The 26,971-nt window shown below is 38.9% G+C and overlaps 2 long non-coding RNA genes across 3 annotated transcripts; one reads left to right on the forward strand and one right to left on the reverse strand.

The window, feature by feature from the left end:
* Positions 1-17,870: 17,870 nt before the first annotated feature.
* LOC146555209 (uncharacterized) lies at positions 17,871-26,337 on the reverse strand. Its single transcript, XR_014889351.1, has 3 exons — positions 26,169-26,337; positions 24,187-24,355; positions 17,871-17,944 (listed from the first exon to the last, which is right to left on the reverse strand). It is a non-coding gene; the product is annotated as an uncharacterized LOC146555209 (long non-coding RNA).
* Positions 17,933-23,380, forward strand: LOC146555210 (uncharacterized). Of its 2 annotated transcripts, XR_014889350.1 has the most exons (5): positions 17,933-19,475; positions 20,175-20,240; positions 20,591-20,746; positions 21,199-21,291; positions 21,589-23,380. It is a non-coding gene; the product is annotated as an uncharacterized LOC146555210 (long non-coding RNA). The 2 variants fall into 2 exon arrangements; XR_014889349.1 differs by lacking the exon at positions 17,933-19,475 and having other exon boundaries at positions 19,504-20,240.
* Positions 26,338-26,971: the final 634 nt, after the last annotated feature.

Genomic DNA, 26,971 nt, shown 5'->3' on the forward strand with positions numbered 1-26,971 from the left:
TCAACCATACATATGTGCACGTGTGTTTGCATGTGTGCATAACATACGCACGCACGCACGCACTTTTCTATCGTCCTATTTTGCTGACCTCTGCAGGAATAATCTGTCTTTTTGCAGTATGGAGTGCTCTCCATCTCTACCCTGGAAATGTGCGCACCTGATGACGCAGCAATCTCTGGCTCTCTGTTGCTGCGTCATTTGTGCATCAGACTACAAACAAAGCTGCGCTGCCGTTCTCCATCACGCATGCCTCTATCTTCTGTTTTACTTATTCATTCATTCCTAAAATGCGAACTCGGCATTCGGACACCTGCAGACTCGCACTGGACGTCCCACAGTTGTTACATAATTCATGCTTTTTGGCATCTCCACAATTCCCATCTAATCTTAACTCTCAGTAACATTATAATGACAGACGCAAAAAAAACAAAAAACAAAAAAACAAAACAAAACCTATATGGGATTCGTTATTTTGCTGCAGTTGCTGCGTCTGTGCGCCGCACCGACCCGTCCCGTCTCGGCCGCTCACTGGCATATTTTACAAGGCGGAGGAGGGCTTTACTGACATCAGCACTGCCGCTCTCTACGACACAGAGCAGGCTGCCTGTCTTCTGACCAGCCAACGCCATCAACTTATCCTCCAGTCGGGGCTTTGATTATTTGGGTCGCTCTGTGGGTTTTCAGGTACTGGCGAAGCTTAACAGTTCGCGCACCGAGCCATCAGTGGAAGGGGAGAGTTCCTCTGTGCAGTTTCAGTGGTGAGTTTGGGGCGTGTTTGTGGGAAGCCGACAGCAGGGCAGACTAGAGCATGGCGAACTTCATATTCGCCTAGTCATGCTTCTTGTAACTGGTAATATTTAGGGTTCATCAGCCTGCAAACAGAATGGTGTGAGATATGCGTTTTATTTAAAATATTATTACATTTTGATTATTTTTTATTTATTCAAACTGACCCTCAGGCAGATATTGTAATTTTTTTTATTATTATTTCTCTAGTGCAAAAAACATGTGTCAATATATTCTTGGTTTAAAATTCTAACATGCTGGATTAAAAACAGTACATTTGTTGACAATCTAACTCCATTTTAAGTTTGTAGGAGTGTCAGTCTGCGTCAGATGGTTACGCAGACAAGAAAGTAGAGGCAGCAGGATCTCATATAGAAGAGTGCACACAGAGGCACTCTGTAAAGAAAGCCAAATTCTGCAGTGCAGTGGATTTCCTCAGGTGTGTGTGTATGTGTGTGAGTGTGTATATGTGTGTGGCTTCCAAGTAGACTGATTACCATCAGGAGAAAATATCTACACTCTGGGATTTCATCTAAAGGTCTGGCAAAAGTTGGACACCCTTCAGTTTCCAGACTGCCTGGTGTCCCGAAACAATCTTGTCTTTTGTCTTTTCAAATCACAGACACTGTGTGTTGGGTAATCTGCCTTTCTGAATATTTGGATTGTAAAAGCACGCAAGCCTCAGACTGGGTCCCTGTGACTGACAGGTGAATTACTGTGGATTTTTAAGGAACTGTGTGGATATCCAAATCAGGAAAGACCAGCCGACTGTTCAGTTCACCACAATTGAGGAAGTTTTGGATAAAGAACGTTGGACCTTTTCTTTAAGGGGTTATGGGTCTAATTGCACCTCAGGGATAGGATTTTGAACAGATGTATTTCAATTGGTTCATCTCAGTGAGCATGGCAGAGCAAATCTCAGGTGGCATCCCATGAATCCCAGGTTTAGAGCGAGAACCATTTTCACCTCAGGTATTCTGAATTAACTGAGTTTTCATTTAGTACTATTTAATTTCACTTTTAATACAAAAAAATCTCAGGTGACATCAATAGGTTTAGCTTTGTACCTTCCTGTGAACTCTTGTTGCTATGGCATCTCACAGCTTCCAGTACCGGGCGCTTTTTGAATATGAGCGTGAGCATGGGGATGATATCAGTCTCCAGCCAGGCGACCTGCTCACTGTTCTGAAGGCCACACTGATGACAGCAGTGGGGCTGGAGTACCAGGAGGGGGATGAGCGGAGTCCCAAAGGTTGGTTGCATGGGATTAATGAGAGGACCAAGGAGAAGGGAAACTTTCCAGGGACATTTGTAGAGTATGTTGGGGTGGTCACAGTTGGCCCTGCTGTGGATAAATCCTGGTCCTGACCTGTACCCCCAACTCCAGGGGGGAAACAGACAATGGTGGGACCTCAGCCTCCTGGAGGAGCTGCTGCTTTTGGTAAGTTCAGTTTGAGTTTGCATCGATGAGATCAACTTGATCCTTGGGTTTTCTGTTGAAATCTTTTTATTGGCTTATCAGTTCGAACGTAATATAACAGAGCTCAAGCAAAGAAAAAAACCAGACCACTTTCTCAGTTTTATTAACAAGGTTGCCAATGATACCACCACACATGGGTAGTGTTTGGATTTGGTTGACACTACAAGACCCAAAAGGGGCTAACCAGGGGTGAAAGTGGAGAGAGTGATCATTTATAGAAAAACATCAAGAGGGTTTTTGTTTGCTGCAGCTTGGTATTGCTTTAGGAGAAAACCAACGTATACTTTAAAACTCTACAGATATCGTTTATCCTGCTCATTCTTGTCCAGTTATAGCCTAAGTAGAATCTGCTTTTTTGTAGAATTCAACTGGCTAAATTGATAAAGAGAAGTCAAACTCAAAGCCACAGGAACAGTACAGGCCAGCTGATTATAGCCTGTCTTGTTTTTGAGTGAGTCATTTCAACCCTCTGCATCACTGCACCACACCAAATCCCACTTTAACCTGTAGCGCTAAATTGGCAATGAGGTTTTGGCAAACATTTTTAAAGAACAGATAAAGAAGAAAAATGTGGTACGAAATAGTAGATGTTGGACTGGTAAAGTATGTTTGGCATAGTGAAATTAGATGCCACAGTACAAACAAAGACAAAATATACAAAATCAAATACTACTGCAGCCATCAAAGTCTTGTGTTAAAGTCTTTCAAAAAAAAATAAACCAAAAGAACCTCTATTTAAAACTCTGCATAGATTGGAAGACAATTTACAGTTGGGAATGATCTGAAAGTAATGTTGATTAAAATGCCTATCCTTTGTTTGGACTCATGTTCTTGATAATCCCTTGAGTAGGGAAAACTGGGTAGTTTTAGGTTCCTGCTGGTTCAATTTAAGGCCAGAAAAGCAACCATCAAACCATCAAATGGGAAGGTTACTTTCAGTTTTCACAGCTTGTGTTTCTAAGGCTCAGGGTGAGAGGTTGCTAGTGGGTCATATATGATTCTTCAACAGTTTTACAAAACACTAAAACTTTCGTCCAGATAATTATAGTTGCATGATGTTACTGATGTTATTTGTTACTACTGCAAGCATGCGTCCTGCATGCATGCACATATAAGAATCGTGTAAGACCTAAACATTTATCAGCAGTTTGCAAAAAACAGTCATTTGTTAAGTGCTACTGTGTGTAAGCTTGCAAATCATTTGTTTGTAATGAACTGTAAAAATGGCATTGAGCAAGTGTAGGTCCAGACTGCATAGTGCAGTGGTGTTAATAACCTCTATTATTTCACAATGCATTGCATATGAGCAGGAAAATATATTTTGTATTTTTGTTAGCAGTAACCTCATTTTCAACTAATTCTATATATTCATTCCATTAGACTGGGTTGCATTTGTTCAGATTTTTTGCTGAACTTGATCCTTCAGCTGTAGTCCAGCTAGACTTGTCTTAAACCTGTTCTGTGTAAATTCTACCAGACCCAAGTAGCTTCTCTTTCTCTGTCAGCTATGTGAATACTTGATAAAGTGTGTTAGTCGTGATGGAATGCATTTTCTGGAAGCTAATATGATTTCATTGAAGTTTTCTGCATCTTTTATTTTGTTAGATAACCGATTAATTCCTATGAACATATTTTGGACAGTTACAACTGTTTTTAGTTTTCCATTAGTTGAGGCCTTATTTTAATGGTCATGCTATGTTATGCTACCTATGATTAATTATGATTACTTCTCCATCCTACATTCATCATTGCATACATGCACTACTTTGCATTTGGTGATTCATTCCCTGACTCTGATTCCAGATAGAAGACTGACTTAATACTTAGAACTAATGTGCTCGCTATGTGTATCCAGTATAAGTGGATTTTTTTTATGGTTTATTTAGGATTGAGCACAAACATGCAATAATGAGGACTACAGGGACTTGAGCCTAAAAATCTGAAAAGCACTGGGAAACAGATCTGCCCTACATAAAAAAGCTATTATGAGCCCTGCAGGCTTTGTTTTATAGAGGGTTGGGTGGTTAGCTCCATTTTAGTCTTGGCTGTCTGATGCATAGTTTGTTCAGATCTGCTGTGTTTATGGCTTTTTATTTGCTAAACAGGTCAGATGCAAAACAATGGTTTCTCCTTGCCTTCCTCTGCTGACTCCTGGCTGCTTTTAATTGTCTGCTTGCTGATTCTTTTATGAGTCTTAGTCTTACAAAAGTAACATTCATGTTGTTCTCGTCTTGAGTACCTGTAAATGTGTTGGTCATGTCCATCTACCCCTGCTCTTTACAATGATCAATGATGATGATGATATGGTGCCTGTAACATCCTTCAGCATTACCTGAATGGTGGTGGGTTAGTGAAGGTCTGGGGAGGAATATCCATGAGCACAGACCTTTACAGGCTAGACAGTGGCACCCTGACGCTTGGGAATTGGGATGAAATTCTTGGACTCACTGTTAGACCCTATAGTGCACGGCGGTGTGCGACAGCTGTGAGAGTAAGGAGACACATCCCGGAGGATGAAGGAATTGATACCACCGATTGCCCACCACCCCTTCACTCACACACACACACACACACACACACACACACACACACACACACACACACACACATGCAAACACACGCAGAAACAATTGCTTGACCTAAATCCAATAGAACACCTCTAGGACATGTTTAGAACACAAGCAGTTTGGGGGGAGTGGCTATACAAATATACAGTTTTGATTTGATGCAATGAATTTTTGGCAAAAGAGACTAATCTGCTGCTTTATATTTCTTCACTTTGATTTTTGGGGTGTTTCTGAATTCATCGCTCTGTATGTTGGTCATTCTCATTCCCATCAAACATCCTTTTGTTCATAACATATTACGCAGTCCCTTATGAGTATAGATCTCCAGCATGATTTTTTTTCCCATTAAGAACTGATGTCTTTTTAAGAGGTGTGTGTACATTTTCCATTTTTCCTGAAGGGGAGGGATGGGAACATTATTATGACAAATAGAGACAAGAGATAAGAAAAAACCGTTGAGGTCATCAGAGTTCACTCTGGAGCTCACAGACGTAATCACATGCTGCACTCTCCTCTGCTGTGATAAGGCAGCTCATGTCTTATCTGTAGATGAGCCCTATAGCATCCTATGCTCTGTTCCTCTCTTATGTAAATGAGGGATGCAGTTAGATGCAAACTAGAAGATTAGACATCGTCAGTTTGTTCAGAGGCTTTGATCAGAAGAATTTGGTCAAGTAGAGCAAATTTGACACAACACCCTCACACCCTCAGTTTCATCACCACAGCAAGATCTAAGAAAAACTTTGAAGGTTCATAGAGAGAAACACCCCCGCATAGCAAGCAGGTCTGGCCCGGTTCTGGTATCAAGCTGGCACTTCTGACTGACTGGTGTCATGGCAGGGTGTATGTCAACCAGATGTGGGCCAGGTCTGGCAATGATGGCACTATTTATGTTCCTATTTTCCTACTTTAGTTAGAAGACCCAAATGCCATGTTACAATACTATACTGCTATGGTGGCTAATGTTTCAAACGCAGGTTTGACAGGTTTGTGAGTGTACACTTTATCCAAAACCTAGTGAGGGTTTACTCAAGTTTACCACTAAGTGGCTGTGGCTCAGGAGGTAGAGCAGGTCACCTGCTGATCAGAAGGTTAGTGGTGTGATCCCTGGCTCCACCTGTCTGCATGTCAAGTATGAATGTAATTAGGAAGCACTCAGTTTAGAGAAAGTGTGTGATTGGGGGAATGTGGCATATTGTATTGAGTAATCTGGGAGAGTACAAAAGCCCTATGCAAGAATCAGTTAATTCTCTGTCTGAGCAGTTTTGTCATCTTACTTTTGCAGTATTATGCACATGTTCTTATTACATGGCTTGATTAAAGTACTCATTAGGCTGACATCTGGAGCCAGAGCTGAAACTGTTCTGGGCCAGCTCAGGGCCAGCAGTGTGTCTGCAACTGGCCCGTGGCTGCACACACCTTACACATGGCCCACATACCACAAACAATGACGGCCCTTTGGTGGCCCAGATCTGGTTTGCCAGATGTGGACCACACATGGGCCAACACAAGGCCAGTTGCAGACACACCGGTGGTCCTTCGCACATCTGGCAAACCAGATCTGGGCCACCAAAGGGCCGTCATTTTTTGCGGTATGTGGCCATGTGTAATCACACTGCGTGGGCCAGATCCGGACCATACCAATTTTCCTATGTGGGACTGTATTTTCATAGTTCATTATCATTTGTTGTAGAGCACTGCATTCTCAAATTACTGGTTTACTTGTGGTTCCTAGTGTATTTATTGTTGGAGTCTCTCTGTATTACTGTAGGGTGTTTACCTTAGAATATAAAGTGCCTTGAGTCAGTTGTTGTGATTTGGTTATATAAAGCAAGTTGATTCCTATTGAATTGAAGTTTTGTATGCTGAAGCTGGCTGTTGTTCACAAAACTGGTTTCAGGAAACACATTTCAACAAATCTTTTTAAGAAGTATTTATTTTTACTGGCGAGGGAGCGAATTTATCTCAGCCTGTAACTCTTTAGTTTGAGGAAAAAAATACACCTTTTAGGCAACACAGTGATGCTTTGTTTGAATTTTTAATTTGTTGTAGTGCATTAGTTAGCTCCATCTCCATCCATTGAATGGGATATGATGTAGTGCTGCATGAGAGTTGTGCTGAAATGATCAGCATCTTAACTCTTTGAGGAGTAGACAGTTTGAAAGTTACTATTGTCTTCTCCTTTGGCCCTTGGTCAGTATGTCAGAATGTGTAATGTCGGTGTGTATCTAGTCAGCCCCACTCAACTGCGACCATCGATTCAGATGTGGGTCTCATAAAAGGTTTTATTCACAGGGTTTGGCTTCCTTTTCATCTTGTCTTTTGACAAGTAGATATGTAGAAGGCATCAGGTGAGCCATCAGCTAATGTGGGCTGGGACTGAGATCATTTGATCTTCTGATATTGTGCAAATAGACAATCAGCACGAGAGTCCAGTCTTCCAGGAGGTAGGTTGATTATTATACTGTACGTGCAGCTCCTGAAATTGTTCAACCAATATTTCTTTTCTTTTTTTTAGAGCAGAAGTACTGTGAGTACTTTAACTGTGGGTATTTTACTGAATGACAGAACAGTGCTAAAATTTAAAGCACACAGAACAGGAGCAGGCTGGCTCATAAAAAGCTGGCAAGGAAATGATTGGAGTGGAATGATGATGTCAATGATTTTGACAGTGTGAGAAAGAGGAAGTGATATAAAGAATAAGAACTAACAGCCTGATCATACAGGAAAAGCAAACAGTTGAGTGATTGCAGATCTTCTTCCTACAACTTACACATAAGCTTCATGAAGCTACACAGAAGCAGTCTGCAAAGCCCTACAATCACAGAGATGGAGCTGCTCATGGCTCAGTGAGGCTAGGAAAATGGTGTCCCAGGGAAACTGTTGTCAATAAGCTTTTATTTTACTCGGTATCTAATTGGGCTTAGAATTACTTTGTTTGCTCAATAATCTTCTCTTCCCCAAGCAAAGAACCATGATAGACCAGAGGCTCTCCCTCCCATTCTACTTTAAATACTCTAGGAACAACAAGTAGGCCTGCAGAGCGAGAGCGAAGTGCTCTAATAGGGTGATATGGTACTACAAGGTCATTAAGATATGATGGGGCCTGATTATTTAAGACCTTGTATGTGAGGAGCAGGATTTTGAATTCAATTCTGGATTTAACAGGAAGCCAATGAAGGGAAGCCAAAACAGGAGAAATATGCTCTCTCTTTCTAGTCCCTGTCAGTACTCTTGCTGCAGCATTTTGGATTAGCTGAAGGCTTTTCAGTGAGTTTTTTGGACATCCTGATAATAATGAATTACAGTAGTCCAGCCTGGAAGTAATAAATGCATGAACTAGTTTTTCAGCGTCACTCTGAGACAGGATATTTCTAATTTTAAAGATGTTGCGCAAATGGAAGAAAGCAGTCTTATATATTTGTTTAATATGTGCGCTGAAGGACATGTCCTGGTCAAAAATGACTCCAAGGTTCCTCACAGTGTTACTGGAGGCCAAGGTAATGCCATCCAGAGTAAGAATCTGGTTAGATACCATATTTCTAAGATTTTCAGGGCCGAGTACAATAACCTCAGTTTTATCTGAATTAAGAAGCAGAAAGTTAGCGGTCATCCAGGTCTTTATGTCTTTAAGACATTCTTGCAGTTTAACTAATTGGTGTGTGTTATCTGGCTTCATGGACAGATAGAGCTGGGTGTCATCAGCATAGCAGTGAAAATGTATGCTATGTCTTCTAATGATGCTGCCTAAGGGAAGCATGTATAATGTAAACAGAATTGGTCCTAGCACTGAACCCTGTGGAACTCCATAATTAACCTTAGTGTGTGAAGAGGACTCTCCATTTACATGCACAAATTGGAGTCTATTAGATAGATATGATGCAAACCACTGCAATGCAGTACCTGTAATACCTACAGCATGTTCTAATCGCTCTAATAGGATATTATGGTCAACAGTATCGAATGCTGCTGAGAAGCTGGGAAGAAATACATTTGAAATAATTATTGTGAAAGTAGAACAGTCAAAGCCTGTTTCACAGCGCCACACTGCTTCAATTAAGTCCATAGCTTCACCTCCTCAGCTCTGCTTTTCAGGCCTTAAACTGTTCAACTGGCCTTTTCTACTCTGGATTTCACTCTTTATTGGCCCTGATTGGTTCTCCATAATCTGGACTCTGTCAGCTAGGTTTCCGTTGCTGCTCAGACAAGGCAGGTTTTGCTGGTTTTCCACGTATTCAGTCGCCAATTGAATTGAATTGAATTGAATTGAATCTTTATTTTAAACATGTTAAAAAATCATCAGTCTGACCTGCTGTGCTCTGGTTCAAAATCCCATTTCGTCCAAGGAGCAATTATTCATCTTTTATCTAACTACAGTCTTCAATGTTTATTTATCAGCTAGCTTTGGCATATGCTACAGCAGCCTTCATGTTAATGTTAATTTTTGGCTCTCTTCCACACGATGTCTTTTGTTCTCCCTTCGTCCCCTCACTCGAACAGGTCATAGCAGATGACCACCCCTTCCTGAGCCTAGTTTTTCCTGGAGGTTTCTTCCTGTTAAAGGGGAGTTTTTCCTTCCCACAGTCGCCAAAGCGCTTTTACATAGGGAGTCATATAATTGTTGGGGTTTTCTCTGTTGTATTATTGTAGGCTCTACCTTACAATATAAAGCACCTTGAGGCAACTGTTGTTGTGATGAGGCACTGTACAAATAAAATAAAATCGAAAATAATAAAATGAGGGGGAGGAGGCCCCGGGGCAGACCCAGGACACGCTGGAGAGATTATATCTCTCGGCTGGCCTGGGAACGCCTTGGTATTCCCCCGGAGAAGCTGGAGGAGGTGGCTGGGGAGAGGGAGGTCTGGGCCTCTTTGCTTAGGCTGCTGCCCCCGCAACCCGGCCCCGGATAAAGCGGATGAAGATGGATGGATGGATGGATAAAATGTTAAATTGTATGCAAACAATCCAGTGGGCCCCTGTATTGAGTTTACATTCATACATTTCTGTGGGTCAGAATGACGTCCTCTGTGGTTTTACATAAAAGTGGTCAACTGTTTTTTTTCTTTTGATCCCACACATCCCCAAATTTAGTATTTGATTAATAAGCCCCTAAATGTATATGGTTTTAATTTACAGAGCTGCAGGATTTTTAAAATGCAAATGAAAATTAAAAATAAATAAATAAAAATGAACCCCTTGGTGCTTCTAGTGTTTTAATCTCTTAAATTTAAGTAATAGTGCTTTCTTTAAATGCTGAATTCAATGACTTGCATATACATCGTCTAATGAAAATGTATCAACTTCTTTAGTTTTGCTGTCATTTTGAGGTTAATAGCTTTAATTACATTTTTATAAAGAAAAAAATGCCCTTCCAGTTTTCTATACAGGGTCAGTATTAGAGAGTGTATTCCATGCTGTCATGAGCCAAACCTTCACCTGTAAATCTTGCTCCTCCCTGAACCATGTGCAGCGACTCATGACCAGCTTTTATGTTTAAAACCCAATGAAGGCATGCAAATTGTTCTGACCTGCTTTCTCTCTTATATCCTCCCCATTCTCAGCATGTTTATGGAAGCCTATAAAATCACACACAATTTTATGGCCTTCTCTTCCTCTCTGCATTTGAATACCCCTAAAATGTCTTGATAAAATGGGGAACAGCTCATTTGACTGCTTCAATTTCAGTAACTGGGGGTGTTGTAAAAAATAATTTAAGCTGGGGCAGTAATGCATTTCAGCATTTGATGCATGGCATTAAAACAGCTCCAAGTTACAGCAGTAATATTAATGAGCAACTTCCAAAGGCTATTACAATGCATTATTCACACAGTGCATCTTTTCTTCATTTATTATTGATACTCAACGTTAGAATTTTATTAACATTCAGCAACAGAATATTTTAGAGCAGTCTGTGACTAATATCTGTTTTTCTACATTTGTCAGTGTGTATTGTTTATTTTGTCCTTTATTTTTCTTGAAACTTTAACAGTGAAAAAAGTGAATATGAGTGTGAATGCTTGTCTGTCTCTGTGTTAGCCCTGCATCAGATTGGCAATCTGTCCATTGTGAACCCTGCCTCTCGCCCTATGTAGCTGAGATAGCCTCCAGTCCCCCCATTACGACTCTGATAATCAAATAGGAACTTAACTGGCAACGCTGAAAAGGTTTTCTTAGCAGTCATTAGTCAGCAGGCAACAGCAGGACACCAAAAACTGCTCCCTGATCTTAAAGGTTAATGAGCAAAGTGAATACTTCACTCCCTCCTCACACTTCACTCCCATTAGTGAGATACAGAGTTAAATGGACAGTACAAAAAAAAGCCTTAAACAGCAAAATACTAGCATGACCTTCATACTATATCAGTTCACTTTGCAGCATCCAAACTCAACTGTAATGCAATAAAGTTAATGAGTCACGCATTCAGTGGTTCATATCAGACAGTTAATCAGATCTAGGCTTGTTTTGTTTTTTGTTTTCAAATGACAGTCACACTAGGAAAAACTGCAGTTGGAGACCAATCACCTCCACTCATGACCAAAATTACTATATGACCTACAATGAACCTGAGATTTGGTTGCCTTTGAAATAGTTGCTCCAAAGATGGGGACTCGGTCTACAACCACTAGCAGTCAGCTGCCATCTTCAAAGTCACTTTATGCCCATTAAGATGGACATAAAGTGGCAGCAACATGGAGTCAGTCTGCTATCAGTAATTTTCTAACTGAATGTTGTCAAGCTGCCAGTTACATGCATCTGTTTTGTGATAACACAGTGATTAACTGTGAAAGTCAACAAAAGTAGGGAATTTTCTTTCCACAAATAGTGACATACACTATACTTTCAAAAGTATTCACTTATCTGCCTTCACATGAATATGAACTTAAGCGACATCCCATTCTTAACCCATAGGGATATAACAGTACATACAACATAAGGTTGGGGACACCTGCAATCAGCTGAGTCATGAAATGTTTCTCCCACTCAAAATGCTCCATCCAGATGAACAGAACCAACACTTTTGGGATTAAACTTCTAACAATTACTGAGTCACAGCAAACAAAGGTGTTTGAGTTGTTCTGTTTAAGCTACATGATAAATAGGGCAATTTTCAGAAGCAGTGAGATGTTACTTTTGAAACTGAGTCTTGTACATTTTGGAATTACACTTTTTTTTTTTGTACCTTTGGGTAATCTAAACAGATAATATTCTAGAAAAAGTTGGATATGAAACCTCTTAGATCTAATTCTTTATTCATAGTTTTCATGTGACTTGAGAGGTACTGGGACATGACCACATGGGCAGCCAAACAGTACTGCACTATCTACTCTACTTTCTGCAGTCCATCCTATGTATGTTCATAGAAGTTAACAAAATCCAATATTTACCTTTGCTTTAAAGAGAAACTATTTGTTGTTCTCCATCTCCCACACCATTCAGATTGAAAAATACATGTAGCTGTACTTTCATTGCTGGCTTCAACCTGGCAGTACACTGTAAAAAAAAAAGTGCTGTTTTTACAGGAAAATGCTGGCAGCTGGGGTTACCAGGGACTTCCTGTAAAAAATACAGCAGCACAGTATATCGCTTTACAGATGCAATATGTAAATTGATTTACAGTGAATGAAACTCACATTAAAACTGTTAAGTCTACAGAAAAAATAAGTTAATTTCACACATTAATGTGTAATAAATAGACTATTTCCTGTATCTTTTACAAGTAATAAATGCTTATTGTGGATCCATAAATTGTAAAATTAACAGGGAAATATCGAACAAAAAACTAATTTAAAATGGTAGAACAACGGTGAAACTGTGCATATGAAATGGAGCTGCTCTGTATATTATACATAAAATCTATTACTATGCTGTATATTTTATGTTTTAATGTAAAATTTTAACCATAAACCAGCAAATTTATTACTGCTACGCCCACATCCAAACATGCAAAAATCTTGAGAAAACACAAGAGAGAAAAATATCACTTCTGGGAAAGTGGATGCATTTTTTCCAACTAACACAATATGCAAGGCACACAGCAACTACACAATTCAATCAAAATATAGGCTATAAAAGCTGTGGAATATTCCTGCAAAGCAAGAACCATGTTCATGAAACAAGCATTTGTTAGCCCCTCCACCAGAAAAAGTTAAATAACCTGTTAAGACTTTAAAACAAAAAAACACATATTGTTCCAAAAATGATCATAATCACCATGCAACGCAACACGCACCCTGCTGTCACCACAACCATGGCCTTGGTCAGAAAACACATCAGGAAAACCACCTGGTGAAACAAACCTACACATGTGGTCTAGAAACACTGCAGTAGCAGCATGTTTTGTTTTTTTTTAATTTTTATAAAGAACATTCCTTCAAAGCAAGAACATCTTCATGAATTGGCTTCATGCATTCGACCAGTAAAAGGTTTCAGTACACATTGTGGAACAAAATTAACAAAGTAAAACTAACAGTCCACTAACAGAGAGTCAAGATTTAGGCGTAGCGCCACTCATGGTCGGCGAGATCCTGAATCAGGGTGAGGACTCGAGGGTTCACACTGAGACGACGCTTTGAGTTTTTGTTCTCTACTTTGGTTCCTTTTTCTGGGTTTATGGAGAAGAAACACCTGTAGAATAAAAATCATATAAAAGTTTATTAAGCATTTTTATAATTGATCAGTTAAAATACAAGTACAAAGTAAAAATTAAGTATATACACATATATATACACACAGTCATGGCCATGACCACGTTCAAGACGAAGTATAACCAAAATGCTGTGGGGAAGTGAACAATGCATGGTCAAAAGTATTGGCACCCTTCACGAGTGTCTTTTGCAGTGATATGTCACACTTTAGCATTTTTAAAATCCAAAACAAAGGTTACAGGTAGTCAGACGTCAGCTGACGCTTGGTCTAGCCCTGAGTCTCGGTCAGGCTTGGACCCGGATTCAGACTGTTATTTTATTTAACAAAACACACACACACACACACACACACACAAAGAAAACAAAACAAAATCCTGCATGGCTGCTCTTTCTTCTAAAGGGATCTCGTCTGTGTGGTCTGAGTCAGTCTGATGTTTTCTTTTTCTTATTTTGGGTGTTGAAGTGCGCCTTACATTTTCAATTCTGTTCTGCAACTGTTTGACAAGTGAAAGGTAGCCTGCGCCAACAATATCACCCTCTATTAAATCTAGCAGAGAATTGGGATATTTTGCCACCATTTTTTTGCAACGTCAATTGAATGTTTTCTACCTACATGAGGGCATTTTTCCATCATCTCAGTCACAACAATCCGGACCATTTGCCTCCTCAGTTTTGGGCAAGGCCCTTTCACAGAAAATCACATACAGTTCATACACTTGATGGAGCAGGGTATGGATCAGGTAACACTTATATTAATGTTAAACTATTTACAGTGAGAAGTGAGCTATTAGTTGGACATTATTTTGCCACAATACTATGCTTTAGTGGAATGACTCTGTATCCTTCAAGAATGTATGATACCAAAGGATAGAAATCAGGCAGGTCATTAATGTTGATACACTGTAACCCAAGACTGTCCTTTGTCACAGAATACAGATGGTATTCTGAGAGGAAGATGCCTTTGTGGATATCCATTAGAACATACACAGATGTGTCATTTTGAATCAAGATGAGTAGAAGTTCACCAAACTCCATACACTCGTCATTTCTGTACACAAGAAACTGTTCCTTCTTATATGCAGTGCCCTTGTACTGAATGTCTGTGGTAACTGTGGTATTGCTTTCTGAAAAAGCTAACTCCCTGACTGCATGCTGAATAGTGTCATTGTAGAGGTTGGGATAAAACACACAGCTCTCCTTCACCTGCAGCAGTTCACGGCATTCTTGCCCTGCTAAAAGATAAGCCTGATACATCTGATGACGTGTTGACAAAGTTTGACAAATATTTTTGAAGCTTTTCAAGTGTCTGGCACATCTTTTAAAGTAACTGTGTTTACATTCAAAAGAGGGACATTTCTCCATGCCCTTAGCGGAAATGCAAATTATATTTCAGCACAATATGTATACACAGAACAACCCTAGGTCTCTGTAAGGTAGATGTGTTGTGTGTTTGTTACCTCTTACCATGCTCACCAAGTGTTTAAAGTCCTTCCAGCATCTAATACATGAGAACACACTAAGTGAGGGTGTTTGATTAGACAGTGTTTGGGGAGTTAGATGAGTTTAAGGACACAGGTCTGAGTTTACACAGTGTCCAAGTGTAGAGTGGACAGTTCTTTCTTCAGGGTGGAGAGGAAGGAGACTTCATTTCATGGCTAAAACTGACAGCCAGTTCATGGAGATATATTACATGCCTGAGGCTGATTTCTTCCTGCTTGAAATGTCTTCTCCTTCTTTTAGCCAGTCCCTTTAGTGGTCGGCATCATCTGCCTCTATCTCACCTTATCCCTAGTATCTTCCACTGTTGCATCAACACTGTATGTCCTCTTTGGCTACATTCATGAACCTTCTTTTTCTCACACTCAGCGTCCTTTATTGTCTACTATCCTCCCTCTGTATAGGTCCAAACCATCCAAAGCTTATCTCTCTAACTTATCTCCAAGGAGCTTAATCTAAGCTGTCCCTCTGATATACTAATTTCTAATCCTGCCCATTCTGGTCACTTTCAGTGAAAATCTGAGCATCTTTAATTCTATCACTTCCAGTTTGGTATCTTGTCTTTTTATCCCTTAGCCATAAAAGGCTGGTGTGGTGGCCGAAAACATTAGAGCACTTATGCAAATATGTGATGTCTTGACAAATCAAGCAGATATTTGAAGTTTACACAGCACCATTCTCGCATGAAAATATCTTAAAAGTTTATTTTGTGACCCAGAAAGAGTAATATTTCAAACTCCGCCACGCTGTGTTCCTCCGCCACTGCCTCGTTTGAGTTTTGGACAAAATGGATTCTGGGATATTGCATTTCGTCATTTTGAGCTGATTGGAGACCAAAGCAGCCAATCAGATTTTTTTGCATCCAAGTCTGTGATTGGCTGGTTTTGTGACACAAATATAACGGTGTACAGAAAGAGTTGAACGCGCACGGGCAGAAATGTTGAGAGCGCGAGCAACACATTGCGAGCAAGCGCAAATTCAAAAACTGAGCGAGAGGGGCTGCTATTGTGCGTGTGTGTGGATAATAGCAAACACTGAAATACATTTTTTGCACGCAGCAATGAATTTTGTTCACTCAAATGTAGCTTTTCTTCGCTCAAAATAAATTTCTCCTCAAAATGCAACACTTGCACCTGCAAATTTTTTTTACATGGCTCAATTTGTTTTTACGTGCGCTCAGAATAGTGGCACAAAAATAACGCCATACTCAGAGATGATCCCTGATGTCATTCTACCACCACATTAACCTATCTTTCATTCCTACTACTTATCCCAGCACTGCTTCACTGTCCTCATATATGCCCTGCACCAGCAGCATACATTCATCACAAAAAATACAAATCTTTCTGACCTTTTCTATTTCTCCACCAAGACTCTCAAATCAGTCATTGCATCTGTAGTACTCTTTCTCAGCTGAAACACTATGGTTTCATCCAGTGTACGTTTCTGGACCATGTTGGTGAAGATGTCTGTACTTACTACTTACTTACTATACATTTCTCAGAGACCCTCTCACGCTCCAAAATTGTGTTAAACAGTCTGGTCAAAAAGTCCATTCTCCTTTCTCCTACACATCTCTATAACACCATATTTATGCAATCTGGATTACTTAACACTTCCTCCAAACTAATGCTCTGCTCTTCCGTTTTCCTTTCTCTCTCATTTTCATTATTCATCAGCTCCTCAAAGTACTCCTTCCACCTTTGCAAAACACTGCCTTCATTAGTTAGCACATTTCCATTTCTGTCATTAATCACCCTAACTTCCCGCCTTTGTCAGTTATATTTTCTTTCTTTCTATTTTTTTCAACCAGCAGGAGTTGTCGTAACAGCAAGGATAGATCCTAACTTCATATTTTTTACTTTGTGTGATTCAACAAATTAGATGATCCATATCCAGAAAAATTCTATGTAGGCAATAAACAGTAGATATGCACAAATTTATTTATGAACCATCTATATTAGTGTTTCACACACAAATCTGGTTATAAATACTTTTAGCTTTTTTGAAATAAAAATTAGAAGACTTCAAATAATCTGTATGAACAAATTATTAGATAACAAATTATTAATAATAATTTAATCTTAAATGAAAGGCTTTCATTCTGTAGAGACAGTCTAATGTTTTATTAATGAAAGAACTCACAGATGAGACATATTTACAGTCTAGGCACTAGTTTTAGTTATTCCACTTTCTTTCTTCTCCTGTGTTTCTGAGGAGTTTTTTTTCCCCCACAGACTTGGTTTAACATCATTGGTTCTGTTGTACTCGAGGGTAAAGCTGAACTGCCCCTGAACTGCCCCTGCCTCATTATGCCAGCTTTGAAACACACACACACAGACACACAATAATGCTTAGCTCATGCAGCCAAGTGATGTGTGTCTCTTTCATATCACTGCTCTTCTATTCCACCATTTTACCCTCATCTTTACTACTTATTCTTTCTTGTGTTGGAGAGAGAAATGCGTCTGCCTGAGCAGATTCTCAGTATATTTTACTGATTTATGGTGAGATGTCCAAAAGTTTCTGGCAAGTTCTTTTATCTGGCAAATACACATTTTTATACAGTTGTGCCCGTGGATGATGATCTTTGCAACTGACAAGCATCAGCGTGAATGTACTGAATTTGATGTGAATCTCATTGACTGTCCTATTTTTTATTATTGAACAAATGAACATGATTCCACAGGGGAAGCAAAACTAAACACACTGAAAATGGAAACACGAGACTGTCAAAATAAAACAGGAAACATAATGACGCGAAGACTGTGACAACAGCTTTACAATATGACATAAAAAACGCAGACATGAAACACATAAGACTAAATTCAAACTCAAATTCAAATTTTATTTGTCACATACACAGTACAACATTTAGTGAAATGCTTGTGTCCGAGCTGTGGACAGGCTGCAGACGTATCTGCGCCATTCCAGGCCTTGGTGTTATCATGGAGGGTCTAGCCAGGACCCTGGGGAGACAGAATGATACACAAGGAGAGGGACATGGAAACGAGGGACAGACATAACTAAAAATCAGACATAGAGGACAAGCGACTTACACAGGAAACAGAAAATAACACATAAAAAGGGAGCATGGATGAAACTTTAAACAAAACCCAAGTAAGACAAACAAATAATAACACTAGAACTTACCATTACTCTAATGCATCATAAGAAGTCAGACATACGAAATAAACTCAAAATGCTATTGTGTGCACCCATTTTTCCATCTGTTGCAAAATTTGGTTAAAGTGGTCATTATCTCAAAATGGATCTCCTGAGTGTCAGTTAATCTGATTGAATAATTAGACAGATATAAAAAAATACTAAAATAAAATAAAAAATACTAAATTGACAAATTTAAATAACATTAATATGTGCACATCCTGGCAAGAGATCTAGGTTAGAATTTCCCCCAAAAATCAAGATCTCTACTGTGAGTCCAGAGATATTCAGTGGTATTCTGCCCCTGACTGACAGAGCGATTGCCTTGTCTTTGTTAGCTTTCTGCTCCTTACTTGCACTGTTGCACACGTCCATTATTTGAGCAGTCTGACCCCATTTCTCACTTTTCCTCACTCATTACCTCCATCTTTCTGTGCAGCTGTCTCTTTCATTCTTCCCTCCTCTGCTCCATTATTCAGTTCTGCTGTGCTTTCTGTCTTTAACCCAGTTTTGTTGTTTTTCATCATTTAGCCTCGACCTTCCTCTCTGTCACTCTGTCTACTCATTTTCTCTTTACACAGGAAAATCATAAAAAATAGCATACAGTGCTCTCCACCTGTTATATAGATAACATTTAAAATCGAAAGATGCTTTTTGGGGTAGATACATGTTTGTTGCATGGGGTCTCTTTTTCTATATTTGGTTGCATTCATTTGTGAATTTGTCACCCTGCATTTGAAGACCCATGCATCTTGGGCTGTGTGCCTGCTCACTGAGTACATGAGAAATTCAATTACATGCTGTTTCAGAACACACACACACACACACACACACACACACACACATACACACACACACACACACACATACAGAGTATAAACACTTTAAAGCTCTCTGGTTCACCTCCTTCTAGTTGAACTCCTCCTTACTTTTCTTGTTTAATAAAACACCATTCTACTATAGCACTGCCTCTAAAGGAACACTCAAAAAAATGAATGAGGTGGATTGTTCAGTGTATATTAATTATTTATTTTCATTTTACTTAAAATATATGTTTTTGTTAAGTTAACATATGTTTTTCTAATCAAGTCTACGTAATTGTGTCTATTATTCAACGTACATAATACTAATGTGTTACTTGATCGCATAACATTTAAGTTAAGTCAATTAGGATCGATATACCTTGTATATCCACAAGGTGGCAGTAATGCAAAAACAGTTGTAATGAAACCGCGCAGAACAAGAAGGTTTCACGGCTTGTACCTGCTCATGCGCAAGACTTCAAATTTAACTGAAAAAGGCTGTTTTGGCGCCAAGCTGCTGTTTCTTTGAGAGGTAAGACCACTTTTTTCTTTGACTATGTTGTGTAGTATCTATATGTCCAGCATGGTTATATTTTGCGTTTGTCTTACAAGACATGTTTTATCGTTTGCGTGCGCTTGTTTTACATTAGTTTTACTGGGTCCTGGACATGCTTATTTTGTGGACTGTGTAAGAAACATTTTTATTGTTTTTTGTTTTATTAAGGGATTAGCTACAGGGGTTCATGGGGTTATTCTTTCAAGGGGTTATTTTTCCATTTGCTTTCTTGGGATTCCTTTTCTGTAATCCGAGAGTCGGAAATATCGAATAGGATAGCAAGGATAGCATAAAGTGACATTTAAAATCCAAAAAGTCAAGGGCGAAAGCCACTGTGACACCATTGTTCTGCTCTATCAGTAATCTGTATTATGTAAAAATGGTCTGTAAATACAGCATGTTTCCTAGCGGAGTTATACATATCAATGTAGTTATAAATTACAGTTTGTGAAAGTACACACTTAATTTTTTTAATAAAATTATTCAAGACATATGAGTGGACAGACAATGGAGGTCGACAGACCTGGTGATAATTGCTTCAATAGAAAGTTAGCACATGGCAGTGTCAATCTCTTGCTTTTCTTCTGAGTAGTATTTTATTTAGTTGTAATTCAAACAATAATTTGCTTCTTGAAATTAAGTAATGAATTTCTTGTTTTACTTTATAAATCTCAGATCCTGCCTTTACCTGCTCCCTCCTATACTGATGTGGTGTATGTGGTATTGCTGAGCTTGTATGTGGTATGTGAACTGTTATACTTTTAAAAACAAAACTGTTTTATAAGTTAAGTTTTCTTTTGTGACCCATCCCATGCCCCTGTTATTTCTTCTCCACATCTGAACCATGGTAAAGGTTGCAGTTCAAGGGCCTGAGGCATGAAATTCTTTTCAGATCAGCTGTGATCAATATTTTTTGGAACTTGATAAATAACAATAAAAGCTGTAATGGCTCCATTAGCATTTTGTGTAAATGTTTGTGTTAAAATTATAGCTTTAATGAGGTCTTTCTACATTAGTTTTAGTTTGTATATGTGTACATATAGTATGTATATTTACAGTACAGTATGTTGTGTTTGTTGACATATTTTCAGGTGGAAGCAGAATATGTGAGGATTACTACTGCTGCACATGTTCCAAGGCTTTTTACACAACTTGACCAATACACTGACCAGCTCATAAAAGTCTTCAAGAAAAAAGGAGGCGTTGCAGGGAAGAAAATTAGACAAACTTTGGCCCCAGCCACACAGGTGCGTTATTCTTTTGGTAGCAAAATATTATGGCTAATAAGATCATTTTCAAATTTAAACAGCTAGTGTATGGTAGCTGCACAGTGCACTTACATTTATATTAAGCAAGACAAAGTTTGGTACTCAAAACGTTGGAAAATTTAAATTACCTAAACATATGTAAAATCTGATCCCTTGATTTAGGTTAAACCAGAAGTGAATGTTTTTATGTTATGTTTTGAATGCAAAAAAGATGATGTATTAGTTTGTCTTTACCTCCATTATGGACATATATAATGTGGTGGAAACCCTGCCCAACAGGTTAACTATTCATGTCCATGTGATGATTAGTTGGTCTTGTGTACGTGTCTATCTGTGCAGTGGCTATGTCATTCATTTTGCGTATAATGTGAGTTTCTGTCATCCTAAAGTATATCTGTTTTCTCTTCCTGTATCTCTGCCACTCTCTACAGAAGGAAACCATTGAAAAGGGGAGGGAGTGTGTCCTCAGGGCACTACCTTTTTACCTGAATGAAGACCCAAGCATCCTCTTCAAAGAATAATTGGTTGGTAATTTTAGTTTAGTTTTTTATCTGTATTAAACCAAATTTTGAATAACTAATGTTGTTGCATGTTGTAATGTTGTTGTTGTTGTAATTTGCATGGAACCTGTTTAAATGTTTTGGGAAATCTTCTTGTATACCCAAACTATTTATATTTATCGTTGAATCTGTAGTCTGAAATAGTGGCGCACTGGGGTGCATGTTCCTAATATTGTGTTTACGTCATTAAAGGGTAGCTTTGGCCCTTTTTCTTTCTTTTTTAAAAACTGGATGCCATTTTTCTATGTTTTTGTGTCTAAGCTACAGCTGTTCAGAGGGAGCTGGAACAAATTACCCTTGCTATCTTTACCATCGAAAGAGCTGATGCCAGCACTCCTCCAGCCGATGTGGGTATAACCATCTAGTGTGTCCTGCATGACCTGGAAGACCTGGCCTCTGCATGTGCACTCTTAATGGGTGGAATATATGCACTGAATCTCAGTTAACCTCAAGACTGAAAGCTTTCTTTGAAGTACTTCAGAAGCTCTTCCTTCATCTGTATGTCAGCAGACTCTTGACCAAGGTACAGTTGCTCAAGAATACACTGAATGAATAAGCCAACCTTTAATTTGGATGATGAATGTTCTGTCAGATGGACAGAAGTTTTTCGGAGGCTGAATGGGAATAAAATGGTAATTTGTAAATGACAGATAACGGGAAAATTACATTTAAGAGAAATTTAGAACATTTTGAAAAGTTTGTAAACTACTACAATTTGAGAGATTTTACTGTTGTGGGGGGGCTAGTAAGAGACAATCAAAAGTATTGAGATTTAAAGGATTCAATTGAGAGATGATACTGCACCAGAAATGTTGAAGGGTGGTGTGTATATTAGCGTTCAAGGCATATTGTTATGAGGTGGAAATATGTTCATATTCAGTTTGTGTTACATTGCGTGCATTGTAAAGGTAATTGCAATACATACTAAAAATAAGGGTAAGTTAGGAGGTTGATCTGATATCCTCGTGTTGGTGTTGTTCCCAGATCATCATACTAAATGTTGTTCCAGGATCAACATTGCAAGTGACCAATCAGAATGTTGTGACGTCATACTTTTGCGACTTCGGGAAAAACCGGCGTAAAACAAAAAACTGTACTTAAGCTGCGTGAAACCGCCTCTGTCCGCCGATCAACTGACCCTAACCCTAACCGTAACCCTTTAATAAACAGTAAGCAGAATTGATATTGTCCTTGCAACATTGGAATTTCATAAATGCACGAATGGCTTGGCGCGCAAAAGAATAACGTCACAACAATGTGATTGGTCACTTGCAATGTTGAACCTGGAACAACATTTTCATGATGGTCTGGGAACAACACCAACACGAGGATATCAGATCATCCAAGTTGGGAATGCAGGGTGAATGTATATTTTGTGGACTTTTAAAGACGAACAATTGTTTCCATGTTAAAATGTTTACATCTGAAGTTTTTTGCCCAAACACTGGTAAAATAAATGTTGACAGTGGCAAGTGTTAAATGGTTACTGCTGTGCTGTTGCAAAAAAACTGAACGCTGACAAGCTGTTTTATTGTTAGACCATAATGTTGGCATGTTTTGTTAAAGTTTTATTTGGGATGGTGATGTGATTTTCTTTGATTGCTAATATCAGTGGACTATTTATTATTATTATTATTATTATTGTTGTTGTTGTTGTTACATAAATTTTTTTTAAATTGTGGCTGTTGAGGTGGACACTTCACTTTGCATTGTTAAAGGAAAGCACTTCATTGGCATTGTGTTACTGGACTGACCCTAAGCAATCATTGCAAATAGCAACTTTGCTATCCATTTTAGACACTAAAAGAAAAAAACACTCACAGACCTTACTAGCATCACATGTGCATAACTCAAGTGTCATCTTATCAATGTGTTATGTGGTCTTCAATGTGTTTTTTTTCCTTCTATTTCTGGTAGATACAGACATTTAATTTAAAGTCTTGATGTTGCATCTGTCTACATACTGTTAATTACTAACCCTAATGAGCTGTTGTGTTTTATTTTGGACTGGGTTTACACTAATGCTCACTGAATGTGTTGGCAATAAAAGAAATTTTAAAAAATAAGTTGGATGTACTTAATTCATTTGTGTGGAACCTGTTGACAAAATAGATTTATGTAAAACTAATTAATAAAGCACAAGGTGGCTGAAAATATAATATTTGAATTAATCTAACTTAAATTTAACATTTTACTGCCACAAATAAGAAATGTGTTGAAGTAACTAATCTAAAATATCTACCCTGAAAATATATCATCTATGTTCATACAACATAACTTGATTTAGTTATTCTTAAATATGTCTTGTTAATCTTAAGTAGTTTTTTTTTTAAATTAGATGAACTAAAGATTTTTGCTTTAAACTAACATAATTCAATTTCGTGGAACCTGTTGACAAAATAATTTTAAAGTCAACGTTTCATTTTTTTGAGTGAATCACTCTCTTTTGTATCCTTTTCTTCTTCAATTCTCCCTTGCCCTCTTATCTAATCTTACCTCCAAGTTGTTTTCTCTATGGGAAATTTTGTTATATATCCCACATATTATATATCTTTAGAGTATTTCGAAAGCCCCCTATGCTCACTTTTTCCTCTCTTCCTTCCAATGCTGCTGTTACTCATGATTGTATTTCTCATTTTCCCCTGTATTCAATTGTAGAAATAATAACCAGACTTGACTTGCTTTTAGAACTGAAAAAGGCAGCAGCAATAAATAAATAAAAACACTTTGAACCCCATGAGAGCAGTGTCTTTGTGTCTCCCTCACTCACATATCATTCATTCCACATCTTTCAGTGTTTTTGATCTGTGGGTAATTCCAAAATTAATGTTTGAGTGATTTTTTTTTTTTTATCATGACCTTCATGGATCTGGGTGGAAACCATCACACTTCCATTCCAGTGAGAGGCTTGATGACAGTGCCGATAGCCCCGTGCTCATGGCAGACAGCAAATCTCCTCAAATCCAGAGTCAGTTAAGGGTGATGTTTCGCTCAAAAGAGTCCAGAAACACAGCTAAAACTCTAAAAACTTGACAGCAGAGAGACAAAGAAAATGAGAAAGATATTAGAAAGGGATTGACATGAGAGAAGATCTTCATGGACTAAAAATGCTCAACTCCTGCTCTCCACAACAGGGCCCATCACTATCAAATACTAGAGTAAGTAAGCGGGAGATGACAGGAGCGTGACGAGGACAGAGGAACTATCGCTTGCTGCAATCACTGTCACAGTGAGAGTCAGGAATAAAGAATAAAAGTGTCAGAGCCCACTAGATGCAGGGTTAAAATTGCTGTCTTTAAACAGTCACAGAGTGTCAGAGTAGTATTTGTCTTCTAAAGGCCTTTTTTCACTTCTTTTCTAGCTTCTGCCTTTTACTTCACAGTCTCAAAGTTGTGGAAATAACCACAATAAATTATAGTGTTTTAGGAGTAATTAGTATTCTTTTACTTTATTCTTTTTATATAATAGATGCTTCTTTTTAATACAGATTTATATTTTGGATATTATTTTTATTTTAATGTACTAAATATATTCTGTTATTAAATTCTGTTGTCACATCAAATGATTCTCATAGGAAAGACGTGTGGTTGTCTCAGCATGTTTGTTTTGTGTTTATTATTATTTTCAGAAATAAATGAACAAAAAAGTGAAACTCTAGTAGCTGAATGTTTTGTCAGAAACTGTTAACACAATATAACTTGCATCCATGCATTTTCTTTGCTTACTGCCTGTACACCATGGATTGATTGCCAGTCACTACCAATACAAGTTACACTTTCAAGGTACACACAGTGAGCCCACAGGTACAGAGATAACATACAAACTACAGAGAGGTCCAGGCATTTCTATAAACCATTCAGAACACAGTTTGTTTCCTTGGACTCTTTAGACAAAGAAATCTGCCCAATCCAGCATTAAAAAACAAGCAGGGCCCAACCAGACCAGCAGCTTGTCAAACTGGTGCATTGAATAAGCAAACTGTTAGACTTCATTTATCTTGTGTTAGTCTACACAGAACTTTATAGACTAATGTCTGTGGAGGTTCTCAGTCATCCAGGTCATTGTAGTCTAACGAGCTTGGAAAGAAAAGCGTCTGGACTTCTTTAAGTTGCTTAAAGACGTTTCGTGTCTCATCTAAGAAGCTTCTTCAGTTCTAAGGTCAAATGGTGAAGACTGCCAAATTTAAGCCCTGTGGGAGTGTCCCACAGAGGGACAATGTCAAGGTAGACTAATCTTCAAACTAATCTGTCTTCATGTCTAGAACTAGTGAGACTGGTCTATTACTCCAATCTCCAGTATAGCAACCAATTTGTTTTGAATCACTTTTTTGTCTTCAGGTAACCTGTAGGGCTGTGAATACACCGTCACACCTGGGAAAGTTTCAGTGTGGTGTCATAGAGGGTGGTATGGCCTGGCAGTGAAGAGAGCAAATTGCTCTCTGGGCTGGCGTTTCATAGCCACCTAAAAGGTGTGAGGCGGAGATATCAAAAATGTTTTGAATTTGGCACGTCAGGCCTCAACTTTGTGTAGCAATTCAATTCAATAAAATTTTATTTATTTAGTGCCAAATCACAACAGCAGTCACCTCAAGGTGCTTTATATTGTACAGTAGATACAGAGAAAAACCCAACAATCATATGACCCCCTATGAGGAAGCACTTTGGCGACAGTGTGAAGGAAAAAAATTCCTTTTAACAGGAAGAAACCTTTCGGCAGAACCAGGCTCAGGGAGGGGCGGGGCCATCTGCTGCGACCGGTTGGGGTGAGAGAAGGAAAACAGGATGAAAGACATGCTGTGGAAGAGAGACAGCACCACCTCATAATCCACATTTCCCACTTACCATACAACCACAAAGAGTCCTTGCCAATTGATGACTTTGAGTTAGAAGAAGGAAGTATTACAAGTCCTTTGGCTCCTGGTGTGAATTGTCTGTGTCTAACCCCTCTGTTAGGTACTGCTGATGTTCCAGGGCCTGGAGCAAATTCTCCTTTGATGATTTTACCAGTGTGTGAAATTTTGTGCTCTGGTCCAGTACGCACTGAATATTGTTTTTACCTGGACTTGGACCTTCCTCCCAGCTGTCTTTAAGCACATCCCTCTTATGGTTTCCTGCCAGACAGCACTTTGAAGGGAGAAATCAACAATATTCAACATTTGGACACCACGGCTCCAGCTGCTAGGCCCAAGGCTGGAGCCCACCAAAACAACTCCCTGATAACGACTGTGTGATGACTATTCTTCCCGTCCCATGAAGGCCACCTGGGTTGGCTGGCAGACTGTTTACTTAGACTGATAGAGCGAAGGACACTGTCTCCGCTGAACTATGGACACGCACACACATACACATACACTTACACTGATAGGCACTCACTCATCCCCCCTCCCTTTCCAACGCCTTCGATGCTTGTTTCCGGCGAGGGAACACGGCGGGTCTGTGTGCCGCGCTGGAATGATAACACCTGCGTGGTGTGCTTGGACCAAGTCAGCAGAGTCCAGCTGTTGCCAGTAAGGTTACACAGGGTTCTTTTTATCTACTTCTGAACTGCAAGCATCATGGTTTTCGTGGAGTATGAAGTAAATCATGGTCATTTATAGTGGCTTTTAGCTTAGAAGACTGTCCTCAATACATAACTACAAGGACTT

The sequence above is a fragment of the Mchenga conophoros genome, linkage group LG17 (genome assembly GCF_057382185.1).
Source record: "Mchenga conophoros isolate Kocher_MC1m ecotype Shallow Benthic linkage group LG17, M_conophoros_male_GT1.1, whole genome shotgun sequence".
Taxonomy (NCBI): Eukaryota; Metazoa; Chordata; class Actinopteri; order Cichliformes; family Cichlidae; genus Mchenga; species Mchenga conophoros.